Here is a 17,147-nt window from a genome sequence, read left to right as displayed (position 1 = left end):
AGAGAGAGAGGTGCCTTCGCACCAGCTTCCCGCGAGAGGATCCATCGTCGCCTCATTTGCGCCATGTATCGGCGGCCGCATATCTCCAACGCCCTATGTATAATAACCATGTACAACGCCGAGCGCCGTAATCATCTCCTCGGCGACTGCTATTAGCGGACAGCCCGGCGCTATAGAGCGAGATCGCGCAAAACAATACGGCGGGCCGGGATTTCGACAATGCGGATCTACGGATCCCCGCGAATTCGGAAGCGTTGACCTGGGGGCCCTGCCGAGCCTGGCAGCTTTCCGGGTGATCACCCGGTATGGACACACTTACGAGCATCCACACTCGCTTCCCGGGGCGAGAGGCGAGTTCGTATGAGAATACACCACGATACATTCGAGAGTGTGGTGAGTGCGCGAACGGGTAGAGAAGCGAGCGGAGAAGGAAGAGAGTGTCGGAGGGAGAGATAGAGGGTAAGAAGGAGAGCGAGAGGGAGAGAGAGAGAGAGAAAGGGAGAGAAAGGGGTGTGCGCGATGGGATGGATGCTGCACAGTACGCGGACGGTCTTAGCGGTATCTTGGCTCCCTCGCTGTCCTGGGGGCGAGCGGCTAAATACCTCAGGATTGTTACTATTGCCACCCCTTTGCGCCCTCCTCCTCTTCCTTCGCCAGACCAGCAGCCACCCACTCCGGCTCCTTTTGATAGGGTGGAATGGGTTAATGCTATTGATTCACGTGCACAAGGTGCTTGGGCAGAGGCAGCAGCGACGACCGCCGCTGTTTGACAGTAACGGATCTCCCTCCCCTTTACGAGGGATACCTACACGGATGCGGCTATCGACTCTGTCGTGCTTTCTTTCCGGATCGGCGCGAAAAAAAAGCTCGATTCGGAACTATCACGCGGAACGCTTCGTGGAGATAAATGTAGAATCTCGATCTTGTGATATTGTCTTAAACGATATTAAATTATAATAATAACTTTTTAAAGAGAAGATTAAATGAGATTTATAGCTTTAAAATCTTTTTGCCATAGTTCCGAAATGACAAAATAATATTTAACTGAAAACGCCATATATTCGCAAAACATAACTTTTTATGATTTAAACAAATTTAGAAATAAATTATACTAACTGTTTTACAATTACAAATAATTACTAATTATGTTGTTTACAATCTTAGAACTTACACAAGAGTGACTTAAAATAATATAGTGGCTCTGTCTGAAATAAGATATCTGATATACATATATAAAATTATAATTTACACTATTCACTTGTCACGCATGCTCATGATTGAAGTACATTCACTAATCCGAAAGTAACGTGCGATAGGGATAAATCGTATAAACGTTGTATTAAATATATGAGTATTAGATATCACCGATCGCTTCCAAACCTCGACTCGTATCCTTTTCTGTTACTCTTCAGCTCGTACTCACTGATCGCTTTTAAACCTCGACTTGTATCCTTTTCTGTTACTCTTCAGCTCGTTCTCACCGGTTGCTCGCCTCCGAAATATTACTCAGCGAAATGGTCTATGATTTTAATAAATCGGTTCCATTATAATAAAATCTGCGAAATTAAGGATGATTATAGCGTCAAACTTTATATAGCTGGTATTAGTGCAGCCTAATACGACAAAAAGAGAAAAGAGAACAAATACGTCCGCGTCACACATTGAATAATTTGAATAACGATCAATGTATTAACTGACAAACGTGATCTGCCGTTTCCCTTTGTCATATTCTTACAATCGATGGTGGTCCCGGTAAAAATACCTACACGCGATGTCGGAATAAGGGTACGAGACGGAAAGAACGTCTATATAGTCAGCAAACTTTGCGGTTGGAGATAATAGCGTAAAGACATAATAACGAATGGAGATACTATAAGAAAATTGTATGCAGAATTCGGGATCTCTCTGAAGACTTTATCGTTGTAATATGTGACGGATGGCGCATTAATCAATCGTTAAATACGCATACGTTTCACATACTTTTCGCATAATTAGCGATCTATTTAGAATTAAGCGTGAGAGGTAGTACAATCCAGATACGCGGTCAATGTGAAACAATAAACAAAAAATTTTAACGGACGAGAAATCTCTATTTTTATATTCAACAACGTTTGGCTAATGTCGTGACAATTCGACCATTGGTTTTGGTCAGATTAATCGTCAAGACTTTTTCGACCATGCCATGGGTTTTGGTCGTTTTGGTCGTTTTTAAATTGATTTAATCTTTGATACTTACATATAAGCATCTCATTTTTATTAAATTAAATTATTAAATTTATTGCGAAAAATATTACCTCAGCCAGGGTTCGAATCTGGAACTTCCCTCATTCCGTGTAGGGCGTCGTACCAATTACCAAAAGTTTTAAGTATAAATAAAAACAATTAAATATATTTTAATATCTAAGCTTTCTCCATCGGTATTGCATAGTAATATAAATAATATTTTATATATAAATGTATAGTGTATATACAAAAGGATTATTCCTAAACTGATTTTAACACAAGAAAAGTACGCAGTCGCTGATATCCGCGTTCGCGCTTAATAGTTTTCTATGTATTCTATAAAGACAGCCACGGCAAATTATAATCCCAATTTTTTTCTCTTTTTCGAGACGAACGCTCGACAGACTTCCCCACAAAGTTAACCCATCAGCATACAGCAGCACCCGGCACAGACCGATCTTCCTCTCCGCTGCGCCACGAGGCACACGCGCATCACCCAATTACAATAATGAGATACCGGCGCGCTCGCGGCCGCCCATGAAAAATGAAAGGATGGATCGCTCCTCGTGGACGTGGACGCCGCACGATGCACCGCCGTTGCAAGGCGTCACACAATACCCGTCCGAAAACGAGAAGGGGCGCGAGGCGGTTGGGAGGCGGTTAGCGATCAGCGCCCGCAAGGAGAAGGCGCGAGCGACCGGGCCGAGATGCGAGAGATAGAGAAAGAGGACTCGGAGGGGGGAGGTCTACATTATCGTGACGTGTAATACAATATGCAGATAGATATTTGCAACTCGCGCAACCGAGAGTGTGTGAGAGAGAGAGAGAGAGAGTGTATGCCAGCCCAGCCAGCGCTGCCCCGTACCGCTCTCTCGGAAGTGCGATTGGAGGGAAGGAAGATGCCTCTCTTCTCTCAACTCGCTCTCCTCGTCCCACCCTTTGCGGCCGGACACGAAGAGCGCGCGGCAGAAGCGCGTGCGGGAACGGGAGGGCGCGATAAAGGCAGGAAAGGGAGAAAGGAAGACGGAGGAGGACGACGTAGACGGGGAGGGGGGTAAGAAACTGTGAAATATCGATTAAGTTTGCCAGTAAGACAAGGAACGTCCGCGAGGCGAAGCCAGGGCAGGCAGGCAGGCAGGCAGGCAAGCAAGCAGGCAGGCTGGCAGGGGGCCGTGGAGTCGGCGAGGGGACGGGCGGGGGGAGCGCAGGAAGGAGGACGAGAGCGGCGGCGGTGGGTGGTCAGGGAGAGGGGAAGGTGATATGAGCATTGTATCGGGGAATTAACGGTACTCCCCCCTCGCGCGCTCCCTCGTGCACCAACCCAACACCCCTCAACTACCACCGGCCTCCACCTCTTCGTCCTTCTCGCTCCGCGCGCTCTTTCTCTCTCTACCACCTCATCCTTTCCCTCTGTTCCTTCCTTCTCGTCTTCCTCCTTTCCCCTCCCTTACCGCGACTCCCTCGAATCCCTTGCCATCTTTCCAACTCCATCCCTCTCTGTCTCTCTATTATATGTACGCGCGCATGTATATCTGCACGTCTTTCTGTCTCGCGCCCCTCGCCCCTCGTCCTTCGCCCACCGCTCCGGCCCGCCGTCTTACGACTCTCACCCCGCTACGACCACCTTCGTATTCGCCTGCCCAGCACACGTCCCAGATCGGCTCCCGAGCAACCCTCTATCCGGTACCGGTGTGTACAGCCGCGGGGTGAGGAGCCACTATTGCCCGGATAGAGGGATGCAACGGCTTGAGGATGCGCGCATACACACCTAAGTCCGTTTCAACCTCCCCCTTATACCACCGCCACCCACCCCCACCCGACTCTCCGTCACTATGCGCTCTTTCCATCGTGGACACGTCCTTCCATCATCCGGACGAACGAAGTGGTGGTCAAGCGCTCCTTGTGTTCGCCACTGAATTCATTGTCGTAACATTGTATCGCGATGCCATAAATGAAATGTATCACGGGGAATCGATGAACGGCGATGAAGGAAGAGTTTATAATTATCGTACAATTGTGTTTAACAACATTTGATACAAAGATCACTAAAAAAAAGTAGGACTTTTCGTAATTTTTCAGAATCAAGCGCATGTACGAAATTGAGTTGTAATATACATAAGGTTACACGCTTAAATAATATAATATTTTAAAATTGATGAAATAAGTTTTTTGTGCATCTCAATGTCTTGTGATAGTTAAAACGAAAGCTGAAATAAAAATCATCATATTTTTTCTAAATATACCTTATATATTTGTATAAATTATATATTTATATATACATACACATATTACACATTTATATAAATATAATAAGTACAAAATATTTGTATAATTAATTAAAAGATCATGAAAGATCAAGAACACTTTAACTCATAATTTAGGATATCTTAATATATTCTTTAATGTATAATCCTGTCCCTGTTGCGGGTTATATATTAAAATATGTAAAAATAAAGTTATTACATGTTCATCTAATTCTGACCACAAAAGACAATATCCAGCGGACAAGAAAGAGGACGAACGCTCGCTAATTAAGGGGATGAGATTTAGAAGAGACGCGAATAACAGACTAGGTAGCAATAGCCGCAGATTCAGTTATCACCGATTTACCTCTAGTTTGTCCTATATAATTATTCGCGGTTGTTTCCGTCAACGGCTGTGCGATTTATGGTCACCGGTCGGAAAGAAAGCGCTATCGGTTACATCATCGGAAATTCAATTAATGCACCTCGCTCATTCGGTACGGTGGATCGTGCGCATTTATCCTCAAGGCCGAATATTATATGTAATAATCCGGTTAGCAAAGAGACTCGGGTTCGCACGACTATTTGCTGCACGCGCTGCCACGGAAATGTACTATTCTCCGTGACTCACGTAAGACTCAGCTTTGTGCTCAACGCGGTCCCTTGGACGAATACCACGGGCGGACGTGGCGTAATATGAATAAATCAAAACTTATCTTACTCATTTATGTTCATTTGATCCATCTGCATAATCATCGATTCTATTCAGTCAAAATAAATGGACACCATAAATAAAAAAAGTATTGCTAGATAATTTACTAAATAAGAACATTATGAGATACATTTTTCTTTTAGGAATCGGTCATAATTTTGCTTCAACAGTTTCGTTTACCATTCGATCTTTATGTAAACTAATTTATTAAAACAAATTGGTTTTGATAAATCGATCATTTACGCATTGGTAGCAGAATCTTCGATCGTGATACTTGACAAATCCTCGACTCCCGAGATCATCTTACTCTTTCGACATCCCTCAACGTTATACATCATACGACATAGTCTAAACGCGGGCGTTGCGGAATCTGTTCTGACAGCGGGGTTCAGAAATCGGCGATAAAATTGATGTAAACAGCCACTTGGCACGCTCTTCGCGCCAATGGTGGCTCTCAGGAGGGTTTCCCGGCGTCTCCATCTCTTTCTTGCTCTTCTTACCGTCACGCGCCTTTCTCTCACCTCCTTTCTTTTTCCCTCCCCCGCGTAAGCTACATGCTACCCTTTTGTGAAGAGAAGAGGGCACGGATACGAGTACGTAAGGACCGATGGTGCCGCGCGGAGGCGACGAGAGGCAACGGCAGGCGGCTTGTTGCATGGGGGAACGGGGATGGACGGGCGGGAGGGAGGTAGGTTAAGAGAGAACCGAGAGGAGCGCAAGGAGCAGCCATAAACAGCTTGTTGCTTCCGCGAAACTGCCAAGGCTCCTACGGTGTAGCTCGAATGCGCGCGGGCTTGGGTCTCGCCTCGATTATACTACCTATCCAACAGAATAGCTCGGCTGGGCGCAAGTATGCGTAGAATGTAAAAGATTGCTCCGTGAGAGTGAGAATTCTCTGCTAGAAGTAGGGCCCAGGCTATCTGTGGACGTGCTTAGGCGACAACCGCCTCATTACTGTAGGACCGTTTTGCAGTCCCGAACTGCGGCTCGTCATCACGATCTCCTCCTGTCGCTGCCCGATCGATGATCGAGAATGCGAGAAACCGATGCGATTGAATTTTCATTTTGATGGAGCGCGAGGATTGCGTCACTTGCGCTTGTCGAGTATGATAACCGAACATAGATAAGAAACTTGGCAGCTACGTTCTGCATTACATTAAAAATTGCAGATTATATTGCATCGCGATTTATTATAATTTATAACAAATTATTGACAGAATTTCGTTTTTTTTTTTTCATTTACTAGACTTCACAGACGCGTGTTACGCGCGCGATATTTAGCTTTAATATTATACTATTACCGGGGAAAAAATATCTCTCATAATGTCTTATACGCTCATATAAGAAGCGATCTTATATGCTCATATATATAAATTTTGGTCTAATAAGAGCTTATATGGTCATATATGACTATATAAGATTATATAAGGACATATAAAAAATATTTCTTACAATGTCTTATATGCTCATATAAGAAGCGATCTTATATACTCATATATGAATTTTGGCCTGATAAGAACTTATATGGTCATATATGATTATATAACATTATATATAAGGATATATTGTTAAGTGTGCCCAAAAAGATTTAATAATTATATAAAAATGTCATGTTGCAATGCGGAAAATTATAATTGGAATAAACACAAGAGGACTAAAGAGACGAAATTTAAATGTCACATTATATGCTGGACATAAAGACGCGAAACCGACATGTCAAATTAGTCGTAGGTCAAAAATCGAACGTATCGATCGAATCTCCGTCGATCGGCGCAGTGTCACCGGAAACCGGTAATTATTGCATAAGCGTTGCCTTTAACAATGCGCATGACGTAAACAAGATCACCGTTTCCCAAAGGCGGCACACCGTGGTAGTTTTACGTTGCAGAACCCACGACGGCGGTCGATGGAACGTATACGTAATTACCGAGCGTGTGCCGTGGCGTACCAGGTACATGAGAAACTAATAGTCGCCGAGTCGTAACAACTGTCATTAACAGTCATTAACAACGCACCGCTACCTCGCAAGATCAACGGGGATGAAAGGAGGAGAGGGAGAGAAAGAAACGGGAGCGTGATTTTCAATCAGCAAGAGAAATCAGCATTGTGATCATGATTAGCTGTGTTTCGCACTGATATTTTTATTTTGTCAGTAATTAACACATATACCGCGTACCGTTGAGAGAAAAAATTACGATTACATATTAATCATTTTTATGTGACAAGAATTAGGAAAGACGAGTCAGGAAAGATATGCTGAGAATAACAGAAGGGACAATAGCGTTCGAAATGTTTAAATACTGATACATTTCTTTACTAATTTTATATTATTTTAAAATTTATCCTTATTATTTATATAATTATTAGACATTATTTTAGTAATGCACTTATGGGAATGTAGATATGGATATGTCTTAGATTTTAGATTAAGCTGTTAAGAGCGTGCGAAGAATAGTATTTCAATCGACCGAGAATTATGACAGTCAGACGTTTGCGTATAATAAGAATCACAATTGTATGTCTATAGCGGGGAGGACGACAGTTTCGGTTTTTTCTATTGAGTTCTATTGAATTTGCTATGTATTTGAGTTTCTTTAAATTTCGTTCAATTCAGTTTCAGTTTAGTGTGTCAGACCGACAGTGATCATGAGTAATACAGCGAGAATAAGACATACTGATTCTTTGTCAAAAGGTCTATAGCTGTTTCTTTCAAACGCGATCTAGCCCAGTTTTTAATATCACCACTCGATTTCACACATATGTTATATATATCTATATATATTTTTTAAAATATTTTGTTACTACATTTAAAATATAAAGTGCAATTTTGTTTTAATAAGAATTTATTATATTTTTTCTTCTTCTCTTCTTTTTTTTTCTTTTATAATAAGTATATAGTAAAATTGATTTGTCTTTTTTTAAGGATTTTTTATTTAAATTATATTTTAATGAAAGCTAAAAATATTTTTGGTTTATGATTTCCTGGAAATGCGATTTGCAGCATAAGGTTTCATTAAAGTAAAAAATATTGTAAAAAGATTGAAGTAAAAGGCGAAATGTTTACAAATAAAATGAAAAGGAAAATAGTTTCCTTGCGAAACTAGTGCGTGCGATTAATTACTGAATTCGACTAATTTAACAGAAACGAGGGACATAAAACGGCACAATGCGCTGCCGGAAGAAGGTCGGTCAAGCACCAAGACCTTAAACCTTTGAATCTTGGCACGAATCTTCGTAACCGAGATTGCCTCTAAAGGCGCGATGTCTGCAACATCGGTTAAAGAGGGAGCATGTAAACAGTAGTCGTCGACATTGGATCCAACAAACTTTTGACTTTACGACGAGACGAAGATTTGAAGAAGGCGGGGAACATTTTCGCGCGCGAAAATATCGATGGACCGTTTCTTCGGTCGATTAAACTCTATCTTTCGCGGACGATGTCTCTCACGAGAGCGAGCCGAACTCCCGGCGAAGCCGTTTCGCATAGCGCGAAATAATATAATCGACACGCCGCGATTATGCGACTGGTGATTATTGCGAATTCCCTGCGCCGTCAGAGGATTCTCCTGGTTTCGAGTCTTCGGGAACACAGAGGGAATTGGCTCGCGAGACGCGGTGGAGAGAAGGGGGGTGGAAGAGAAAGAGGAGTCAGAGGGAGATTCGCGCAACATCGGATTACGGGAAGGCATGTAATCGGCCGCAGGCCTAGCCGCCTAGTCGGAACGGACGAACTTCTCCGCGAGAAGGAACCGCGAGGAGGAGTGCGAGGAGCCGGTCAGGAAGCGTGGATTGCGGGGGGGAGGAAAGGCGGGCGGTTGAGGAGAGCGGGTGGACGCTCGAGAGAGGTTTGGTAACGCGGGTCGAGTACGAGAGCTTCGGAGGCAGAGAAGAAGAGGGAGGCGGGGGTGAGCGCGCGCCAAGGGTTCTGAGATACTAACCCTTGGCCAAGCCGCACCCCGAGGTCCAGAATAATCTACAATCCATATCAGTCTTAGGTAGTCCACCCTGCCGTCCTAACCACCCTCCCCCTCTTCTTCCCTCCCCTTCGCAACCCGTTCCACCGTCCTAGAACCACCTTTAGCAATGAGAGAGCTCGTCCCTCGTCCCTCACCTCCGCGGCTCTGTTCGCGCGTCCTTTTCCCTCTCGCCGCCCTCCGCTATCGCGTCTCCCTCCGTCCCTTCGAGTATTCCCGTTCTCCCCCTCCCCTTTCCCCCCCGCTTTTGCCTCCCGTTGCTCTCTCCGTCTTAGCCGCAACCCTTGCCGGGACCAGCCGGCTAGTCAATACCCCACACGTTCCGTCCTTATACGTGCTGGTGCCAGCTCCTTCTATGTATGGACCCTAAACCATCTCCCTATCCAGTCCACCGCCGGGCTGGCTCCTTAACGATGGAACTATACGCGTCTCCCGTCTGACCCCCTTCTGTCCCCCCGGACATCCACCGTCGCGGATCGCCGTCGTACGATAAATTCGCTTGGCAACCTGGCGGTCTGCTGACGCGAGTCATTGGGTATACGACGATACATATCTATGTCGGCGAGTCGCAAGGTGACGGACGAGGTGCGAGAGTCAATGTCCGGAAATGTCATTGGTCGAGGGAAGTGCCAAGTTCCACGGCATTGCGAGACGCGAGAATGAAGTTCAAGATGGATCCGTCTCGATGCTTTCGAAAATCGCTCCGAAACAAACGCAGTTTTATAAGATTTATGCAGGTTTTTTTATTGCATAATTATTCGGCTCGTTTCAAATTTCGAATACAAATTGCGATCGTTGCGAAGGAAAAAATTGCAGAAATATTGTACAATATCGAGAAGAGTTTGTTCTCGTACGGTTAGCCGCTCTGATCCGTCCCGATTGTGGTTTCTCGCGCTTAGAAATACACATTAGGGCGTTTAAACGCGCGTCTAAGGAGCGAAAATAAATTTGCATGAACGATCTATTTCGACTGGCAGAATCCATCGGTGGGGAGTATATATAGAACGGGGTGTCTATTCCGAGGTAATGCGGAACGCCCGGAGTCACGAATGTACATACAGGAATATCGCGGTGGAGTCGGTCTGGAAATGGACGATTAGGTTATCCAAGTTAAACGGGCAAACGACTGTCCTGCATTATTAAAGAGCTTTCGGTGGAAGGCGACGAGGAGGCGAGAGAACGCGCGACGGAGAACGGGCGGCGGATCTAGCATGGGGAGCCGAGTAGACGAGGTATTTATTATGGCACCACTTCCTGGCACAGCTATTTCAGTCTTCATTCATACTTAGAGGCAACGACGGGGAATCAGCTCGCTCGCGCGAGGCGCTGCGTAGGAATAGTTAGACTCATTCAGGTCTTCGACGCTCGGGGTTGCTCGGAGAGGGTTCATTCAGGGTCTAACCATATGTTCGATGGCGCGCTTTTCGTTGACTCTGACCGCGCGAAAGAATGCGTCGAGCTAGCCGTTGACGGGAATGGAAAATCAATACTTTTTTGTCGAATTTATTCTTAATCCAACGATAGATCCTCACAATCTTATTTTATTTGTAATTTTAAGGGTATCTTCGTACAAGATATTACAATTTCGTTCAGCTTCTAGTCTGACTAAATTTGTAATGATGATGTTTACAAGAATTGCAACATTAACTGCAAACACGTACGTTAGCTTTATTAACTCGAGTTTGTGAATAAAAAATGAAATTATTTATCAAGTAATCAATTTGTCGAAATTAGTTCTGATTGCTAACGTACTAGCACATAAGAAAGATAAATGGCACAAGTAGATACGTAAAACGGTAAAAGTCATGTCATCTGTTCTGTGAAAATTGATAACAGATGACAGAGATCGATATGAGCGTAAGTGCAAGTTGCGGGCCGCAAACTTACGCGATATCACTGTGAGCAACTTTGATCTAGCTTATAATCTCAAAAACTATTGCTAATCTCGACATTTTTATCTCTAATCAATCTCCAGAATACGCCATTAAAGTATTATACAATGATTGTGAAATATATCCCATATATTGCAAGACAAAACATACTTATGTACATATAACCAATTCATAATTCATTCTCGAACTTATCGAAGATTAACCTATTTCTACCGAAAGAGTCAAAATAAAAAAAAACCTATATAATTAATTATCTGTATATTTTTATAAAAGTTTGAGAAAAATTTCAGAAATTATGATGTATTAAAAATTAATAATAATTATTAAAAAAAAAAAATCAAATAAGTCATTTTGACCCCTTTGGTAATTCTAGTGTTAATAAACCGCTATCGAAAGATTATGGAAAAGTATCAAAACCAAAAAGTGTTCTTTCGGATATAAGTCTTTTTTTTTTTAGCATGAACCTGTTTTGAAAACTGGCATTCTTTTCTTTGAGAGGGAAAGCAGAAAAAAAAGAAAGGAATAAAACGTATCCTCCGGTGGAGAATACAGTTAAGGTGGAGAGAAGCCTTGGGGCCATTCTTAAGTACCGTTTCTCTCTTCATCTCTCTCTCCCTTTCTCTCTACCTTTCTCGCGTCATCTATCTTCTCTCGTTATTCTCTGTCGGTCTTTCGCAAAGCTCAGTGAAACGATGAGCACTTCGGCATTCGGCTATCGGTAAGGAACTCACACTAATGGCTCGAGCTCTTGGACCTTCAGAGAAACGTAGACAAGCGTTGCCTTGTCTTCTCGGAATTCTGCGTGCGCGTCGTCCATCTCGCGAGCGCAGCCTTCCCTTGCGCGATCCTCGTACTCCTCGTCACTTTATGTCTCATAATATAATTATTGCCCCTCCGTGTGCCCATTTTATGCTACGTTTGTTCAGCTACGATTCCCGCTTTATTTCTTATCCAGATATACGCACATTCCATCGTCCCCATCTCGTCCATATACGCACATTTCGTCTCTTGCGACAGTAGCGCAAACTAAAAATAATTTTGTATAAGAAATAGTTGCTACTATGGCGACAGATTTCGCTCGATAATCTTCCAACGAGGCGGAAAAGGAGACAGGAAAGGTCGTTCCGCTAAGCGAGTTCACCCGTTGCATTTGAATCTTTTTACATTGTCGTTGTAACAACGTTGTTTTACTGATACAATTTCTTATAAAGGTTTACAAATACAATTAGAATAAAAATATTATTTTATAATATAATTATAATGTAATAAATAATAATAATTTTTCCATATAAAAGGAGCAAAGAGGTGGATTTTTTAAATGTTATTAAGATAATTAAATAATTTTTTTATTACAAAATATTTTTTTATATGTCATATAGTTTTTGAGATATAACGAAAAAAATTGTTATATTATACCTTCATCTTTAAAAACTGTTTTGGCCTAACTAATAATTATATAATATAATTATTATAACAATTATTATATGATTAATTAATTATAATATAATATGATTAATAGACAATTTCTAAACTTATTTATTTACTTTACCTACATGTATGTATAAAGTTTTGTTAAAATTAGAATTTGACACTTTGCGAGATTTCTTTATAAACACAATTCAATGTTTATAATACAAATATTTGTATTTTTTACAAATCTGTGTCTCATAATTTTTATAAATTTATGCCTCGGTAACATGACAATGCTTACACTGAGTAGATTGTTTTCATATGTGTACGATGTAGGATGTAGGAATTAGGAATACCTGCTGAACGGTTATCCGAAGGCCAAATGCTCCTTTAATTTTACAAAAGTGTCTGCTCAGTAGGAGTTTGAAGGAGCGTGTCTTGTGTGACAGAATACAAAGAAATGAAATGTCATGTAATGCACAAAAGCTTATTCCTCAAGAATGCGGCCGTTAGGCAACGATTGAGAAAAATTGCTGAATTGTGAAAAACGATGCAGCGAGAAGAGTGCGCGAAAGAGTACCCAATCGTGGGGTAGTTAAATACTTAAGACATGACGCAAGCTTTTCTTTCCGATCGCCGGTAATTGCACCCGCAATACTGGCGAACGCTCTGCAAATATTTGAATTATGTATTGCAACGAATGCGCGAATCGCGAACCACCCCAAGGAAGAAATCAATTATTGTCGCGAGACGTATCGCGAATGGCTCTCGGTTAATATCAACGTGAGATCGATTGCACAGTTATTAATAACTTGTATTCGAATAAACTTCACACACAAAATAAGTCTTTTTTTTTTAAGGATTTAAGTAAAATTTCGAGAGCTGTGTGTGAATTTGTCGGGCGTATCTTGCTGGAAACGTTTAAAATACTTTCAGAAATCTGGCTACAATGACACCTGACAATCGGAACAATTTGTCGACTAAGACTAATATAGGACTGGGTTTATGACATTGGAAACTACAATACACACACATCTCACATATTTCACAATTTATTGGTTTAGAAATACATACACTGATGTAAAACTAGAATGAGTTTACATGAGATATAGGAATACCAACAAAAATGCCGACAAAAAGCATTTACTTACACGCTTTAGAAAATACAAGGTAATACCCTATAGGTACTAGGATTTTGAAATAAGTTTTGGACCTTCAATAGATTATACATGATCATACTGTGAAAGAACATTACAATTCTTTAGTCAGAACAGGAATGCTGATGCACAGACACGGATATGTTGTCGGCACAATGGAACAGGTAAAAACAGGTAAAATTAACCGAAAACACAAAAACACCATTTCGAAGAATCTTTTACACATATCTATATGTCACGTGAGACGGGCAAACGTGAAAAGTATGCGACCTTTGAAAATTTGGGACTAGATTTCCTTTCTTTGGTCACATATAGGCTCATTGTTAAAATACATTATATATATATATTCTCACTAGGGTGCCAATCACAAACTTCACGGTATAGAACTTGGAATACCTCCCATCTAGTTGTAAAAAGTGATACATATATACGTGTACAAAAACGTTAGTTAAAACTTTAGAATATATTCTTTATACTTAAAGAAAAAAAATTTGTTATGTTAACGTAACTTTATAAATGTTTAGTTTCTGAAATATTTAAATTCTTTAGATTTTTAGATATGGGATCATTTTTAAAGTTTATGGTTTATTCGTCAGAGATGGAAACTCAAGAAAATCTTCATGAGCGAATTGTGGTAGTTTGTGAAACAAACTGCAACATATCGAAGATATTTACACTTAATGTTCAGGAGTCACTAAAGCAGCGTACAGAGGCTTGTTTCAGGACTGAAAAAAAAGATGAATGTTTTGAATATTTAACTTAAAATACCGTGGATACAGTGCAAATCCAAGTTATTTTTACACGCATAAACGTCTAACAATGACACATTTGACTGAAGCTCTTTCTATATGTTTCTTGCGTGTTAAATTACGTCATTTAACACGTTTAATCGTTATTAAATTAAAGGTTAATCGTGTTAAATAACGTGACTTAAAACGGCAAGAAGAAAAGCTTCAGCTAAAATAACACACTTGGATTTGCAGTGTAGAGCTCTGTGTAATTTGTACATCACATGAAAGATAATACGCGCTAATATCTCAAAAACTAAACATTTTTAGAACTATGTTAAGAAAACGAATTTTCGTTCTTTGAGTATATATACGTATATAATGAAGAACACATTCCTAAAATTTTGCCTAAGATTTTTCTTACATCCTATATAAATATAAGTGAGCGTGAGATGAGAAATATAGAGAATACAAAAAACCTGTGAATCTTTTGTTCCTGAAAGTAATGCGATCCTTTTAAATGTGTCCATCTTAGAATAAGATAATTTACAAAAATAAATCTTTGTTGTATCGAATATCACTGTACATCAGTTAACTGTTCCAGTTTTGTATGTTAGAACAGTCATTAAAACACTTTCGACCGTTTGTTATTTTAAAAAACAAATAATATTGCATGTATATACATTTGATAATGTAAAGCATAGTAGCAAGTAATGTAAACAAAAACAGTGCATTTAGTACAAAGTTCAAATTCAAATCTTTGAGATGCATTATTTTTCAAAATCAAATATATCTCGGCCACTTGATATATCTAGATTTTCTGCCAATAACAAAATCCTTTTCTAAAAAGGAGATGTGAAGTTTATTGTTGCCGCTTTTCCGCGATGCCGATTGGTTTCCTTGCTGCGCTTACTTCATTTGCAGCTGTCATTGTATATTTTGACAGTTGTGTATAATAGGGTTAATAGTGAAATGTTAAAGATAAATAGCGCGCGCGTAGCGCGCGTCTGTAGTGTCTAGTGTGATAAAAAACCTGAAATTGATTAGTGATAACGTTGCTTCTTTATTTATATTTTATTTTCATCATTTATGCGCGATTATTAATATGGATTAATAGAATTACACTTGTTTGTATGAATATGTAGGTACAATAGACATGCACAATTGCCCGAGATGAAATATAAATCAATTTAATAAATAATATATGGGAAGAAAGCAAGTAATGCAATAAAATTGACTTTTTTTTGTTACATCCCGTTATCAGCGTAAAATATCGGATTACAAAATATGTATATTTGACTTTTTGAAAAATAGTAATGCATATATCTCAGATATTCGGATAATCTTTTGTCAAGTGCATTTTTTCAATGCATGCTAACGTTACCCGCTACTACATTTTACATCTTTCGCTCGTTATCCTTCGACCTGAAAATCACCTCTTCGCTCAGCGCCTTTTTAATCATTTTTTGCATATCGGAGCGCGTATCTCCGTTCAGCGTACGTGCACACGGCTCGGGACAGTTATCTGCCCAGCATCCTGTTTTCGTCCATGAGTCACTCCCTCGGAAAGTGTCCTCCTCGTGGTCTGAGACGCGCAAGGTACATACTTTTACCTCTGGCGCACGACCGCGGCGCACCTTCCAGCTACGCTAATCTCTTGCAGATCTCCCACGGAATCTCATTAGAAATTCATAACCGTTGCCCCCCTCCCCGTACCCCGCCGCCACCCCTGTCCCGCCGGCCGCCGGAGGCGCGGGGGAAAAAACCCATGATACGAAAGAAATAAGCAAGCAAAGTACATTAAAAATTAATTACTTTGCTGATGGAAGCTAGAAGTGCCTAGGTGCGCTCTACACCCCCTCGAATAGCCTGCTTACCTCCGCATTCACCCGTCCGGGAACGAGGTGTTGCATTCCGCATCCTTATTTCAAATACCTTAAGGTGCCGCGTATTTGTTAGCGCGCGCTTTAGAAATCAAATCGCCGTTACCTCCTTGGCAAATACTTTCCTAATTTTTTTTTTAAATCTCGAAAAATAAGTCGCGGTTTTATGATAGCTTTTACGATAGCAACCATTGTTATCTTTATGATAAATATGATTTGAAAATGTCTTTCTATGTAATTTCAGAATGATTCCTACGCGAGAAGATTTCAATATATCCGTAATACCTATTATTTATTATTCATATGAATATCGACCTTAAATTACCCGCGATTTTAGAATTTTTTTTCTTTAAATAATTTACACGATAAATTCCGCATGATAACAGCGAGACTCGTGCAATCGCGAATGACAGATTCGCAAACTCGTGAGATTCATGGATCCACATGAATGAACCGATCGAGTGCCATGCAATTTGGTCGAGTCAGGCCGACCTGCGGCAGCGCGGCAGTGACCATTTATTTTAATATCAGCTCATTACCTCTAGGCCGAGATAAATAGATAAATAGATTCCGCGGAAAGGCCTCGATCGGATTTGCCGAGCGGCGAGGCACTTAACTCGCGACCCTCTTCCGCGACGCCGCCGACAGAGAATCGGAAGAGAGAGAGATAGAAAGAGGGAGAGCGAGGGGGAGAAAGAGAAAGAGAGAGAGAGAGAGAAAAAGAGGGGTAGAGGGCGTAAAGGAGGCGCTCTCCTTCCGCCTACGTCCTCCGCGTCTACATCAAATTCCGCCGTCACTCCCACGTCCATCGTCCTTCGCAGAGCGGCAGGACCCGGGACTCCAGGAGTAATTAACTCCTTAACGAAGTAAACACGACGCCATCTTAGCTCCAGCTACCTACCCTCAACATCACCCCCTCGAGCAT

Source organism: Temnothorax curvispinosus, unplaced genomic scaffold (genome assembly GCF_003070985.1).
Source record: "Temnothorax curvispinosus isolate PA1 unplaced genomic scaffold, ASM307098v1 QBEX01014078.1, whole genome shotgun sequence".
In the NCBI taxonomy this organism is placed as follows: domain Eukaryota; kingdom Metazoa; phylum Arthropoda; class Insecta; order Hymenoptera; family Formicidae; genus Temnothorax; species Temnothorax curvispinosus.
This window is presented reverse-complemented; position numbering follows the sequence as displayed.